This window comes from Triticum dicoccoides, chromosome 1A (assembly GCF_002162155.2).
Source record: "Triticum dicoccoides isolate Atlit2015 ecotype Zavitan chromosome 1A, WEW_v2.0, whole genome shotgun sequence".
In the NCBI taxonomy this organism is placed as follows: Eukaryota; Viridiplantae; Streptophyta; class Magnoliopsida; order Poales; family Poaceae; genus Triticum; species Triticum dicoccoides.
The window spans coordinates 556088778-556104402 of NC_041380.1; positions in this window are offsets into that span (position 1 = coordinate 556088778).

The following is a 15625-nucleotide window of genomic DNA, read 5'->3' on the forward strand; positions in this document are numbered from 1 at the left end:
GTGCATACGGAGGCCTAGGAGTTTTCAACACCGACAAGTTTGCCCGCGCCTTGCGATTGAGATGGCTTTGGTATGAATGGAAAGAGCCGAGCAAATTGTGGGTGGGTTTGGGAAATCCATGCACCGTGGAGGACCATGATTTTTTTCTATGCCTCCACGACGATCATCTTGGGCAATGGTGCAAAAACAACTTTTTGGGACTCCCCTTGGTTGCTTGGTCGAAAGCCCAAGGATATTGCCCCACTAATTTTGAGGTCAAGAGGAGAAAAAAATCTGGAAGTGCGTGAGGCTCTGACTGGGAATGATTGGATGCTAAAGATCAAGTGAGACACCGTCATCACCAGAAACCACGTTCGTGAATTCTTCACACTTTTGATGCTTGTTCATGATTTTCATCTTGACGAGTTTACCGAAGATATGGTGAAACAAACAAAATAGCTTTTTGATCGGATGTCTCATCTAGGGTTTCCCAGGGCGGGCGACTCGGGGGCGACCCCCACGCTGCCGCCACCGCCGGCCTCCGCGCCGGCCGTGTGCGACAATACCTCTGGTCCCCTGCAGGCGCAGGTGGCTGGACGCGCTGCGGCCTCGTCCGCACAGCGATCGCCCGTCGATCTCGTCGTCCCCCAAGTGGACTCGGCCATCAGGTCTCCGGAGACTGCACGTCCGGAAAGCTTAAGGTTTCCTGATCCCTCATGCAAGGAATGGCTCGGCCTCCTCTCTTTAAATCTAAAGGAGGGGAAGACGCTGGAAATCAAACACGGAGAACCACCAGATCGGCCGCTGCTAGCTGCTTCGCCGCCGCCGCCACTGGACGCGCTGTTGTCGGCGCCGCCGTCAGTACTGGAGAAGATGGTGGGCTCAAGCGCACCGGGAAACGGATCTAAGCCGATGCCTACGGAGTACCTAGCAGTCGGTGGGGGCGATCATGGGGTTCCCTCTGTGGATGCTACCCGCCCGAAGCCCTCTGCTAGGGATGTTGTGGATACCTCGGCCGCTACTCCTAGTGCGCAGGATCTGGCCATCGGGCCTCAGCGAAGTATTCAGGTGGCGCTAGCTACTTCTGAGATCTCAGGTACTCCAAAGAAACACAGAACCACGGCGACGCTGGAGGGACAGCCATCGCACTTGCCAGGAGGGGTCCATGACCAGGATATGTCGGAGGAGGATGCTGAATTGGAGGCAGTCGGCCTAGGGGCCGCCGACGAACTGACGGGGCCGGCGGTGCCCCGTTAGGAGCAATGAATATCCTAAGCTGGAACTGCCGAGGAGGGGGGAGTCCTCGGACAGTTCGTGATCTTGTGAGTCTCGTGCAAACTCACTCCCCTAGTATCGTTTTTCTATGTGAAACGAGGCAATCCAAGAATAAAATGAGTAAGTACCGTGATCGGTTAGGGCTCAAGGGTTTTGATGGTTTTGATAGTGTCGGTCTCAGCGGAGGTCTCACGTTGTTTTGGCATGAGTCTGTGCAGTTGGTTGTAAAGAATATGAATGAAAGATATATTGATGCGTGCGTGACGAGTAAGGAGGGTGAGGCGCCTTGGAGGCTCACTTGTGTCTATGGAGAACCGCGGACTGAGGATCGACATAACATGTGGTCCATCCTTCGGAACCTCCACCAACAAGCTGACATGCCTTGGGTGGTGATCGGCGACTTTAATGAGGCTATGTGGAGCTTTGAACATTTCTCGGCAACTCCTCGGTCGGCAGGTCAGATGATTGATTTCCGTGATGTGTTAGAGGTCTGTGGATTGGGTGACCTTGGTTTTGAAGGACTGCCATATACATATGATAACAAGCGGAGTGGTCGGGTAATGTCAAAGTCCGCCTCGACAGGGCGGTCACCAACAATTCATGGCGGGACAGTTTTGAGCACGCGAAGGTGGACCATCTAGTCGCCCCAAGCTCGGACCACCTTCCCATCTTGCTCCGGTGTGCAATGGAGGATCGGGGAAGAGACGTGGGCAGAAGATGTCGCCAATATGAGGTCATGTGGGAGAGGGATCCCACGCTTCCGGAGGTAATCCTGAATGCCTGGAAAGATTTGGGAGCTATGCTTAATCTTGGTGAGTTTTCTGTTGGTCTCGGCACTGTTATGAAACAATTGCAAAGTTGGAGCCGAAAGAAGTTTGGTAATCTTCTGAAAGATATTAACAAATCCCGGTCCCGCTTGGAGGAACTCATGTCTATGAATGCACATAGAAGGGAGATACGCCAGGAGACAGACCGGCTTAACGAACTCCTATACCGGGAGGAGATGATGTGGATGCAGCGATCCCGTGTTGCTTGGCTGAAAGAGGGGGATCGGAACACGCAATTTTTTCACAGGAAAGCGGTGTGGCGCGCAAGGAAGAATCGTATCAAGGCATTGGCGGATATCAACGGAGTGGTGCATACGGATCACTCAGCGATGGCGACCTTGGTCACAAACTACTTCGCGGAGCTGTTCATGGCGGATACATCATTATGCCAGGACCCCGTGCTCAATCTAATAAATCCTCGTGTTACTGACCACATGAATGATGGTTTGTGTGCAGAATTTTCTAACAAGGAAATTGCAGATGCACTATTTCAGATCGGGCCGCTGAAGGCGCCGGGACCAGATGGGTTCCTCGCAAGGTTTTTCCAACGCAACTGGGCGGTTATGAGGGACCAGGTGATTGCAGGCGTGAATGAATTCTTTCGTACTGGAGTAATGCCGGAGGGGGTGAATGATACCACCATTGTTCTCATCCCAAAGGTGGACAAACCGGAAACGATGACTGATTTTCGTCCCATTAGCCTCTGCAATGTCATATATAAGGTGGTTTCGAAGTGCTTGGTAAACCGGCTACGTCCTCTACTAGATGAGATTATCTCGCCTGAGAAAAGTGCATTTGTGCCTGGTCGGATGATTACAGACAATGCTCTTATAGCATTCGAGTGCTTCCACTCTATTCAGCAGGAGAAGGACCCGGAGCGGAGTTTTTGCGCCTATAAATTGGATCTGTCTAAAGCTTATGATAGGGTTGATTGGATCTTCCTGGAGTGAATGATGCAAAAGATGGGTTTTGCTCGCCGGTGGGTGGACTGGATTATGGCTTGTGTCACCTCGGTGAGATATACAGTGAAATTTAATGGAACCCTCTTGGATTCGTTTGCACCGTCGCGTGGGCTTCGGCAAGGTGACCCGCTCTCCCCGTTTTTGTTTCTCTTAATCGCTGACGGTCTCTCTTCTTTGTTGAAAGATGGTGAAGCAAGGGGAGATTTCACACCTCTGAAAGTATGCCGTCGAGCGCGGGGCATATCTCACCTCCTCTTTGCGAATGACACGCTATTGTTTTTCAAAGCGGAGGAGGAGCAAGCGAGAAGGGTCCAACACATTCTGCATACTTATGAGAGGGCCACGGGGCAGAGTGTTAACCCGGCCAAGTGCAGTATTATGTTCGGCCCCTCTTGCCCCGAGGTCGAGCAAGAAAGGATCCGTGCGGTCCTGCAGGTGGTCACGGACATCTTTGAGGACAAGTACCTCGGCCTCCCCACGCCGGAGGGAAGGATGGGGCGAGGCAAGTTTCAAAATCTACAGTCTAGGTTATTGAAGCGCATCATAGCATGGGGAGACACTCTATCCCTTGCTGGCAAGGAAACGATGATAAAAGCGATTGCACAGGCCATTCCCACATACATTATGGGGGTGTTCACGCTCCCCATGTCTGTTTGTGATGATCTGAACCGAATGGTCCGGAACTTTTGGTGGGGATCCGCGAAGGGGAAGAGGAAGACTCGCTGGTTGGCGTGGCCCAAGATTTTAGAGCAGAAATCCAAGGGCGGGCTGGGCTTTAGAGATTTTCGCACCTTCAACCAAGCCCTCCTCGCGAGGCAGGCTTGGCGACTCCTAACAAAACCGGACAGTTTATGTGCGCAGGTGTTGAAAGCTCGGTACTATCATGATGGCAGATTGGAGGATACGGTGTTCACCGGAAATGCGTCCCCAACATGGCAGGCCATTCAACATGGTCTGGAGCTCCTAAAGAAGGGTATCATCTGGCGTGTGGGAGATGGTAGCCAAATTCGCATCTGGCAGGACAGGTGGATACCCCGGCCACCGTCTTGCCAGCCGATCACCCAACAGGGGACATGCCGTCTCCGGAGAGTGGTGGACCTCATCGCTGAGGGCGGTTCCTGGCGCATGGATCTTCTGCAGAGATACTTCCTTTCGGCGGACGTACATGCCATCACCACCATCCACACGACGGCCCGGGAGACTGAAGATGTCATTGCCTGGGCTCCGGAGAAGAACGGCATATTTACCGTTCGATCCGCCTACCGGTTCGCCATGGATGAGCGCGAGCGCCCATCGGCGACCGCCATGAGCAGGGCACCGTGTGGTCGTTGCGCCATCTGGAAGACCATATGGGGGTGCCCTGCTCCCCCGAAGGTACGTGTGTTTGCGTGGAGAATTGTTACCAACTCCCTTGCCACTTGGGCCGACAAGTGCTCTAGACGACTTGAGGTGACTGATATTTGTCCCCTATGTGGTATGGAATGAGAGGATTGCTTCCATGCTCTGTGTAGGTGCACCCTGGCGAAGGAGTTGTGGCATGCCATGGCTAGGGACTGGAATATCCCAAGAGTGGAGGAGGTGGTGAACACGGGGCCGGAGTGGCTCTTCTCACTCCTGGAGCCGCTTGATGAGGACACACGCATGATTGTCCTGATGATGTTGTGGCGTGTATGGCACGTCCGCAACGAGATCACCCACGAGAAGAAGCCTCCACCAACCGAAGCATCTAGGCGATTCCTCCAGGCTACATCAACTCCTTGCTGTGCATCAAGAAACACCCTAAAGCTGACATGGAGAAGGGGGAGATGGTCGTCCTAGGGCCTCAGCAGCGATCTGCTGCTCGTGCGGCTCCGAAGGAGGACAGGAGATGGATACCACCTGGGAGGGCGAGCACCAAACTGAACACCGGCGGGAGCTATGTCCCGGCGACAGGCGCAGCAGGTGGAGGGATGATCCTCCGTGATGTTCTTGGGCAGATCATCTTCACGGCATGCAGGGAGTTCTGAGCATGTGATAACGCCCTTGCAGCTGAACTTGAGGCGTGTAAGGAGGGGCTGGACTTGGCGCTGCACAGGACCGACCGACCGATCGTCGTCGAGATGGACTCTTTGGAGGCGGCGGCCGTGTGCACGACCGCTTCGATTGATCGCTCTGTCCATCGCAACCTCGTGCAAGATATCAAAAGACTGGCGACGACAGAGGGACGGAAGGTCCCTTTTTTCCATTGTAGTCGTTCTTAGAATAAACTGAGTCATGAACTTGCGTCTTATGGTCGTCGCACCCCCCGTACTGCTGTATGGTTCCATTCAGGAACGGATGCCGTTGTAAACTTGGTGATGGCTGAATTGCCACCTTGAGTAATGAGAATTTCTATTTCCCGCAAAAAAAAGAGTTTACCGAAGATGACATTGTTTGGAAGCACTCCTTGGACGGGATATACTCCGCGGCCACTGCCTACAAGGCACAGTTCCTCGGTTTGCTCTTTCCCCCATGGATTTCATGGTTTGGAAGGTTTGGACGTCCCCAAAGGTTAAGTTCTTCGCATGGCTAGCCTTGCAAGGCCGGATTTGGACCATCGGTCGCTTGGAGTGCCGAGGTTGGCCAAATTGTGGCCTATGCCCTCTTTGCAAAAGAGAACAAGAAAAAGGCAGCCCCCTCTTCGTCAAATGTTGTTTCACCAGGAGGCTTTAGAACATGGTCATCGCAAAATATGGGCTCGTGCACATGAACACCACCGTTTGGCATCTTCATGAGTTGCTCTTCGATTGGTGGGATAGAAGAACCGACATGACAAATCCTAACAAGAGAGCTATGGCTTCCCTCACCACAAGAGCGCGCCGCCCCCGATCCTCCTTAAAATAGTTACCGATGAGGCTAGCCTTTGGGTTATTGGCGGTGCTAAGAAACTAGGGAAAATTGTATTAAGCGAGTAATTGCCATGCCGTGTGGGGTGGGGTCCTGTAACCGACTTAAACGCTATTATCCTCTTTATTTAATAGATGAGGCAAATCTTTTGTCTCCGTTTCGAAAAATAATAATTAGTTAACTAATTCATACTAGTAGCCTTCGACCAAATCTTTTAGTTTACACCACCACAATTAGTAGCCTGCCGCAAAACAAATACGCTAGAAGCACTTGAAGAAAAAAAATAAAAGAAATAAATTAGTGGGGGTTCGGCCAAACTTCTAGCAGCTTTCAGCCAAACATATAACATGCTAAACAGTCTAGCCTTCCTTCCATCAAATACATGCTAATGCGCCTGGCGTCAAATATATGCATCGAATACATATTAATCATCCTTCTTCCGTCAAACAACAAAAGCCTCCACCAAATCCTGGACGGACAAAGTGGACAGGGATATGTGGGGGTTTTGATTGGTCAGACGGATATCCGAATTCTCATAAAGCTCTCTTGATTTGCATTCAGTTTACAAAAAGAGGACACGCAGATATGTCCTCGGATAAATACGGGTCCGAATTGAATGACAAAGTGTGTCATGAGAGCTCGGTTGAGCGGGCTGTTTGAGAGTCCGTGTTGAAGATGCCCTTAGTGATCTTATCCCCTTCGAGGCAGGATCTAGCCGACATACCGGTGATGAGCGGGTGAGGCATCTGCATGCATTGTCTTTATTTTATATTCAGAAGCCATGAGTTATAAGAGTACCTATAATCAAACTTGTCTAATTTGACTCCCTATACATCTGAGGATGTGTCTGGTGTCTGGTCCTCCCTCAATTGTCCGCCTTCACAATTGTCCTCCTTATATGCAAATCCTCATACCCATACAATCTCATGCAACATATGTTCGAAATATGCCTAGGCAATAATGTTGTATTATTTATTTCCATGTTTATATTAAGAGTTTAAATTCTATGCTATAAATGTTATGATCCTAAAATATGCGATTCAATGGAAAGTTCATTAGCACATGTGGAAGGACCAGATTCGTAATCTTGCTCCAGGATTAGCTTAAGTGTTGTTTGTGATCATGCTTTCCGGATCTTGAGATATTGTTAAGTGTAACGATAGTCCCAAAACAACATTGAAAATATGACGTTATAACAATTCTAACGATCATATTTAAATGACCCAACTTCTTTGTTACACTTTGAGATGCTATCGCCACAAGTCTATTTATATAACACAGAGAGTTAACATACACTACTAGGGAAAAGCCTAGTAGCAGCGCGGGTTTTAGGCCTATCAGTAGCGCGGGGCGATGCGCTACTGATAAGGCGCTACAACTAACGTATAGCAGTAGCGTGCCTCCGCCCACGCTACTGCTAAATCGATTTAGTAGTAGCGACTTCCCGGAGGAGCGCTACTGGTAATTACTAGTAGCGCTTCTCCCAGCCCGCGCTACTACTATTGTTCCGTATTTTATTTCTTTTTTATTTCATGTTGTATTCATACACCTCTATACAAGTTTTCATACAACAACAATTTAGAGATTGTTTTTACATCATAATGAGTTATTACATCATTGGGTGAAAGAACCGTGGACTAGTTTCAAGTGGATGGACATCCACTTGAAACTAATCCGCGGTTCTTTCACGCAATGATATAATAAATATCATCATCATCATATCATTAACAACTTATCATCATAATACATCATTTTCATATAACACCTCCTCATGATCATCGTTTTGATCGATGAGACATCACATAGCAAGTTGGTCACTAGTCATAATCACAACTACTCCTCATCATCAACTCTAACACATTGTACCATATAATAAACCTATTGTATCTCATAGGACCTACCACATTCTTTTAGGACCTACTATATTCTCTAAGGTAAAATAGCAAAAAACAAGATAGCCCCTGGCTCTCCATTATAGAGAATGCAGATTATCATGTCTCCAATTCTTGCCTTTCGCTTAATGTTGCTTCTAAGAACCTCCTTACGAATGTCTAAACATTTTTTCCACTCTTTGATTAGCATGTGTTCACCGGTTTCAGAAATCCGATATGCACAGGTGAGATCCGTAGGATGACCTGGCTGTAGGTTCAGAACTTCAAGGCGACCATTGTAATACATCAGATGAGGCACACAATCCATCGGGATTTTCTGTTGAAAAACATAGTAATAACTTCGTAGTTAGCAATGATGTACTAGTTTTAGAAGTATGCAAAAGATGAACGGATGTCGTAATAGTAAAAAATCTTACCAGGGTATCTCCATAGATGTTATCGTGGTTCAACACGTGCACTAGTGGCACGTATTCACCATAATTTGGAGGAGTTCGATAATAGATATTGTAATTCTCAAAGAAAGTACAAAATGCGATCAGATGATTTTTCTCCTTATAAGTTAATTCAGAGCCATCAGTGTAGTGGGTTTTGTCTACCATCTTCTGCACATTCTTTGAAGATTCAAAATAAGCTGTCAACTATTTTGAAATAAACAATATAAATTAGTTAATAACTATGTTTGAGAAACTCACATTGCGGTAGAATCGGAAGCGTGTCAACAAGGACCCAAATGTCCATATTGTTTTGCTTGATGTCAGGATCACCAAGATCCATAGTGACAATCATACCCTCATAAAAACCATACATTTTGCAAAGTGCTTCCCAATTTTGGCAACCAAAATGGGTTACACTCTAAGAATTGTACAGATTTACTTCAAAATCGATATCATGATGGGTCCTTAGGTGTATTTTCTTTGTTTGAAAATTTTCATGGTCTTCAAAATCCATCATCTCCAAGACATAGCGTCTTGCATGGCATGTGATAAGCTAGTCGAATTGTAAAAGATGAAAATTAGACGCTGAAATAGTTGAAATCATGCTTAATTATGAAAAAAACACTTGTCGTTGTTGCGTACCGTTTCAACATCGAAGGTCTCCTCGAGCTTAATGTTGAAGCGCCGATCTTCGTCCAGCTCAACGAACATGTCGCACATACCTCGATCGTCGTGGCACCAGCTGCACTCCCCCCGGAGACTGTCGTCGTCCGAGTACGACATTTCCTACGTTCATAATTCAAAGATTAAACTTGTACAATTAAATATATGTACTAAAAACCTAAATTAGATCATTATTTTTCGAGAAAATCCAGGCCACTCGATATTTCCTACATATTCTAGCACAAGTCATGCCAGAATTCACGGAAAAATCCGGCATGACTTTTGCTAAAAAAGGACAGATCGAGCATCTGAAATTTGCCGGAACGGAAATTAATCAACACTCCGGCAAAACATAGGCCACTCGAAGGTGTAAACTGAATATGAACGACCACTTGAGCAACAACATATCCTATTTGAGCAAATATGACATGTTCAACTAGTTTTATTAATTCAACTAGTTCTTACTAAATATAAACTTACTATAAATAGAAAAAAACTAGTTCTTTCTAAAAGTAAAGTAGTTCAACTAGTTACATTAATTATCCTACTAAAAATACGTTAGTTCTATTAATTGAACTAGTTCAACTAGTTTATTAATTTACTTACTAAACTAGTTCAACTACAACTAAAGTAGTTCAACTAGTTTATTAATTTACTTACTAAAAATAAAATAGTTGTTTTAACTAAAAAAATAAACTAGTTCTATTAATTTTCGTATCAAAAATAAAATAGTTGTATTAACTCAACTAGTTCAATTAAGCACTTACTATGAATAAAAATAAACTAGTTTTTACTAAAAATAAACTAGTTCAACTAGTTATATTAATTTTCTTACTAATTCTATTAAACACTTACTAAAATTTAACCCTAACTAATTTGATGAACTCTAAAATTTAATGCTAACTAATTCTATGAACTCTAAAACTAATTCTACTTAACAACTACTGTCATAATTAGCATCTAATTTGATGAACCCTAACTAATTAGATGAACTCTGAAATTTAACCCTAAGAACCCTAGCTAGGCAGAGGTAGGGGAGGAGGAGGAGGAGGGCGTGCTCACCTCTGGCGCCGGCGGAGTTAGGGAGAGGGGCACGTGGCGTCGAGGTTGGGGATGGGGTCGGGGCGGCGGGCGCACGGCGGAGGGCGGCGATGTAGGGGGGGTGTCGAGGTCGGGGTCAGGGTGGCGTCGAGGTCACGGTCGAGAGCGGGGGTGGCGTCGAAGGTGTGCGGAGAGCAACGGGTCGCGCGCAGCGGCCGACGATGATGTAGGGCGGCGACAGCGGAGGAGTAGGAATTTGGGGGAAGTGGTCGTGGGGAAGAACGAAGTTAATTAAATTAAAAGTAGCAGTAGCGCGTTCCAGGAAGTGCGCTGCTGCTACGGTAGCTATAGCGCGTTTCCTAACAAGCGCTACTGCTATTCCTTCTCTTTTTTATTTGCTTTCCATTTAATTTTATTTTCATTAGCAGCAGCGCCTTTGTCCGTAAACACGCTGCTACAAAACAAGTAGCGGTAGCGCGGTTCCACGTAGATCGCTACTACTATGTGTAGCCTATCGGCTAAGCCGTGGAAATTTTGTTGAAAATATGCCCTAGAGGCAATAATAAATTAGTTATTATTATATTTCCTTATTCATGATAATCGTTTATTATCCATGCTATAATTGTATTGATAGGAAACTCAGATACATGTGTGGATACATAGACAACACCATGTCCCTAGTAAGCCTCTAGTTGACTAGCTCGTTGATCAATAGATGGTTACGGTTTCCTGACCATGGACATTGGATGTCATTGATAACGGGATCACATCATTAGGAGAATGATGTGATGGACAAAGACCCAATCCTAAGCCTAGCACAAAGATCGTGTAGTTCGTATGCTAAAGCTTTTCTAATGTCAAGTATCATTTCCTTAGACCATGAGATTGTGCAACTCCCGGATACCGTAGGAATGCTTTGGGTGTACCAAACGTCACAACGTAACTGGGTGACTATAAAGGTGCACTACAGGTGTCTCCGAAAGTGTCTGTTGGGTTAGCACGAATCGAGACTGGGATTTGTCACTCCGTGTAAGCGGAGAGGTATCTCTGGGCCCACTCGGTAGGACATCATCATAATGTGCACAATGTGATCAAGGAGTTGATCACGGTATGATGTGTTACGGAACGAGTAAAGAGACTTGCCGGTAACGAGATTGAACAAGGTATAGGGATACCGACGATCGAATCTCGGGCAAGTACAATACCGCTAGACAAAGGGAATTGTATACGGGATTGATTAAGTCCTTGACGTCATGGTTCATCCAATGAGATCATCGTGGAACATGTGGGAGCCAACATGGGTATCCAGATCCCGCTGTTGGTTATTGACCGGAGAGTCATCTCGGTCATGTCTGCATGTCTCCCGAACCCGTAGGGTCTACACACTTAAGGTTCGGTGACGCTAGGGTTATAGAGATATTAGTATGCGGTAACCCGATAGTTGTTCGGAGTCCCGGATGAGATCCCGAACATCACGAGGAGTTCCGGAATGGTCCGGAGGTAAAGAATTATATATAGGAAGTACTATGTCGGCCATCGGGACAAGTTTCGGGATCACCGGTATTGTACCGGGACCACCGGAAGGGTCCCGGGGGTCCACCGGGTGGGGCCACCTGCCCCGGGGGGCCACATGGGCTGTAGGGGGTGCGCCTTGGCCTACATGGGCCAAGGGCACCAGCCCCTAGAGGCCCATGCGCCAAAGGGACAAGAGGAGGGGAGAGTCCTAAAAGGGGAAGGCACCTCCGAGGTGCCTTGGGGAGGATGGACTCCTCCCCCCCTTGGTCGCACCCTTCCTTGGAGGAAGGGGCAAGGCTGAGCCCTCCCCCTCTCCCTTGGCCCTATATATAGTGGGGTGAAGGGAGGTAAACCCTACCCAAGCCCTGGCGCCTCCCTCTCCCTCCCATGACACATCTCCCTCCTCCCACAGCGCTTGGTGAAGCCCTGTTGGAATCCCGCTACTTCCACCATGCCGTCGTGCTGCTGGATCTCCATCAACCTATCCTCCCCCCTTGCTGGATCAAGAAGGAGGAGACGTCGCTGCTCCGTACGTGTGTTGAACGCGGAGGTGCCGTCCGTTCGGCGCTAGGATCATCGGTGATTTGGATCACGACGAGTACGACTCCATCAACCCCGTTCTCTTGAACGCTTCCGCACGCGATCTACAAGGGTATATAGATTCACTCCTCCCTCGTTGCTAGATGACTCCATAGATTGATCTTGATGACACGTAGGAAAATTTTGAATTATTGCTACGTTACCCAACAAATTTTAGTAGTAGCGCTTTTGTACTCAGGCGCGCTACTGCTATAACTGTATCTGCAGCGCGGTTTTAAATACCGCGTTGCTGCTAATTACCACCAGCGTGTGTTTTTAACCCGTGCTACTGCTAATGTTCTGTGTATAGGGTTTTCCCTAGTAGTGATATGCCCGCCCGGAACCTCCCTGGAGCCCGGCGCCTGAGCCAGGCGGGCTCGTCCCGCATCACACGCCGCCGCCCGTTCTGCGTCGCCACCTCGCCGACCTCGCCGGAGTCCGCGGCCGCCACCTCCGCTAGGTCGCCGCCTCCTCATGGCCTCCCTCTCCTCATCTCCCCCTCTCGCTGACCCACTCTCTCCTCTGCTGCCATGAACAGCAGCCACCGCCGCCCGAAGCTCCCGCCGCCGTCTTCGACCCCGGTGTGCGCCCCGATCCCGCCGGCCCCAGATCCGGCGAGCCGCCGGCCGGATCCTCCCATTCCCGCTGCCCCGGCTGCCTTCTGGCCTCCCAATCTCCGCCGCCCGTCGCGCTCCGGCGCGTCGCCCCTCTTCTGCCGCTCCCATCAGGGAGGACGATAGGCTCCATGCCCGCCCGCGTTGGCGCTCGCGTGGGCCACCACCTCGCGGGCCTTGCCAAGGCCCAGCGTGCCCGGCCTGTCAAGCCGGCCCGGTCCACCTTCCCTTGGCCCAGCCGACCTCCTCCGCTACCTGGGCCTCAGCCCGCAAGGTGAGCTCCGCCCCCACTGCTATCCATCGCTCTGGGCGTATGTTAGTTGCCGTCGCTCACCTTGTTTGGCCCTGAAAATGACTAAGTCCCTAGCGTTTTCAACATCATTCATGCATTTCGTGTAGGCCATATCTTGGTGCATATATGACCGATTGTGATGATCTTCATATGTATATGTTGCACTCTCTGTGATATATATGATGGTGTGTTTTTCACATATGTTAGGATTCATATTGATGCCTTAATCATCGTTGCATAAGTGCTAAATGTTATAATCTGCTGGAAGTTGTCATAACTTGCTAATTTGTCTTTTTCATAGCATTTTGCGTGTTTATCTTTTGAGCATCATGTCAACATGTTTTAGGAGAGTATTCATGCCATCTTTACAGTAGTGCAATCCATGTATTTTCATGTGCCCTGTGGTGACTAGCACAAACATGCAAAGTAGGGTACTTGCTATTGCTGATATCAGTGACTTGATGATTTCTGCTAAGTCTGAATCTGCTACTTTATGTTGCCATGTTAACTTGATGCTACAAGTGAATCCATGCATAATCTGGAGATGCTCAGTAAGGATGTTTTGTAGATCTTGTTGTGCTCTATCCATCTGTGCCCTTGTTTGCAATTATGGCCTGCTGTAGCTTATTGTTACCATGCCCTAAAGTTTGCTAAATAATGTTGTTGTCAGTCTGTTAACAGTAAGTTCATTCTTGCCATGTGAATAGCTAGTGTTCTAAGCCTCCTATGACCATGTTCTTGCCATGAGTAGCTGAACAAATATGCCTTCTTGCTGTTAGTTACATTCACATGCCATGAAATGCTTTGTGGTGAGTTGCACAAACTCGCAAACATGCCCACTTGTCGTTGTTCCTGCCATGTTCAGTTTATTTCACTAAGTCTGTGAATCTGTTATCATTCTTGCCATGATGTTTTGAGCATGTTCGAGTGGTATTTAGCAGTAGCTCAGTGTTCATATTTTGTAGTGCTTGACATATACATGCTTGCGATGCCCTTTGATGCCATAAGATGTTCCTGTAGCATATACTTTTGTTGTCTCAAAGTATGCATCGTGAATCTGTTTTCAGCCTTGCTCTGGTTTTCACTAAGTCTGAGAATATGTTATGACTTGCTTACTTGTCTTGATGAATGCCATTGACATAGATGTTATATGGAGAATATTAGTAATCATATTTTGCCATGTATAACCGGTGCTTTAATGCCATGCTTTTGTTTGCCATGGTCTTGCACTGTAGCATGTTTATTTCTTGCCTCCAACATGCCATCGTATAAACTCTGCTCATGCATATGCTCTGTTTTCACACAGTCATAATCTGTGTTATCAAGTTGCTTTTTCCATTGATCATCTTGGATTAATCTTGATGCCTATGAACCTGAACCTTAATGAGCATGTAACCTGTACTTTGAGTGCATATCAAGTTTGTGTCCATATGTTTCCCGTTGCATGTTGTTTCCTTGATTGCAAAGTGCTTAGTTGCTGTTTTGGGCAGATTGTGTTTGAAACTTGTATTGAGTGTATGTGTTGAACCGTGGCTCCGTTTGGAGCATGGTCTACATGAAACTTGCTTGGTTTTGCATGTAGTTTCATGTTACCTTCTTGCATCCTTGTTTTGGAGTGTTTATGATGTTGTTTTGCTCATATATTCTAGGCCGTAGCTCTGAATTAAACAAACTTTATATGTAACTTGACTAGAAAGACACGTAGATCATCTTGGTGCACTTTAACTTGCTATTTAACAACTTCAACATTATGGGTTATTCAGATCTGACCAATTTCGAAAATTGCATATGGGGAGTTTCTGGAATTGCTGTATGTTGTTTCCGGCCTCATTTGAACTTGCTTTGATATGTTGTTCTTGTATGCATCATCTCTTGCCATGTGTAGCATCATGTAGCCTTGTCATGCATCTTACTTGGTTGAGCATCATGCCATGTTTTGTGTTGTGTGTTTACCGTGTTGTTTGCTTCTTTCCAGTTGTGCTTCTTCTCGATAGTTCCTGTTTCGTTGCGATCGTGAGGATTCGTTCATCTACGCTTGGTTCGTCTACGTGACTTCATCTACTTCTTGGACTCGTTCATCTTCCTAGCGGGATTTCAGGCAAGATGACCGTCACCTTGGATCTCATTACTATCTTTGTTATGCTACTTGTCTCGATGCTATCGCTATGTCGCGCTACCTACCACTTGTTTATCAAGCATCCCAAATTGCCATGATAGCCTCTAACCTTTTCACCCTTCCTAGCAAACCATTGTTTGGCTATGTTACCACTTTGTTCAACCCCTCTTATAGCGTTGCTAGTTACAGGTGCAATTGCAGGTTGTTCCATGTTGGGACATGGATATCATGGGATATCACAATATCTCTTATTTAATTAATGCACATATATACTTGGTAATGGGTGGAAGGCTTGGCCTTTTGCCTGGTGTTTTGTTCCACTCATGCCGCCCTAGTTTTCCGTCATACCGGTGTTATGTTCCTTGATTTTGCGTCTCTAACACGATGAGGGTTTATGGCCCCCTCTTGGCAGTTCGCTTTGAATAAAACTCTTCCAGCAAGGCCCACCATTGATTTTAACATTTGCCTAATAACAACTAAAACTTGCATAGGGACTGGCTAGCACCCGAGGATTCTTAATCAACCCCCGGGCCAGTGCTCCTCATGAGTGCTGGTCCAAACTAGAGCACCT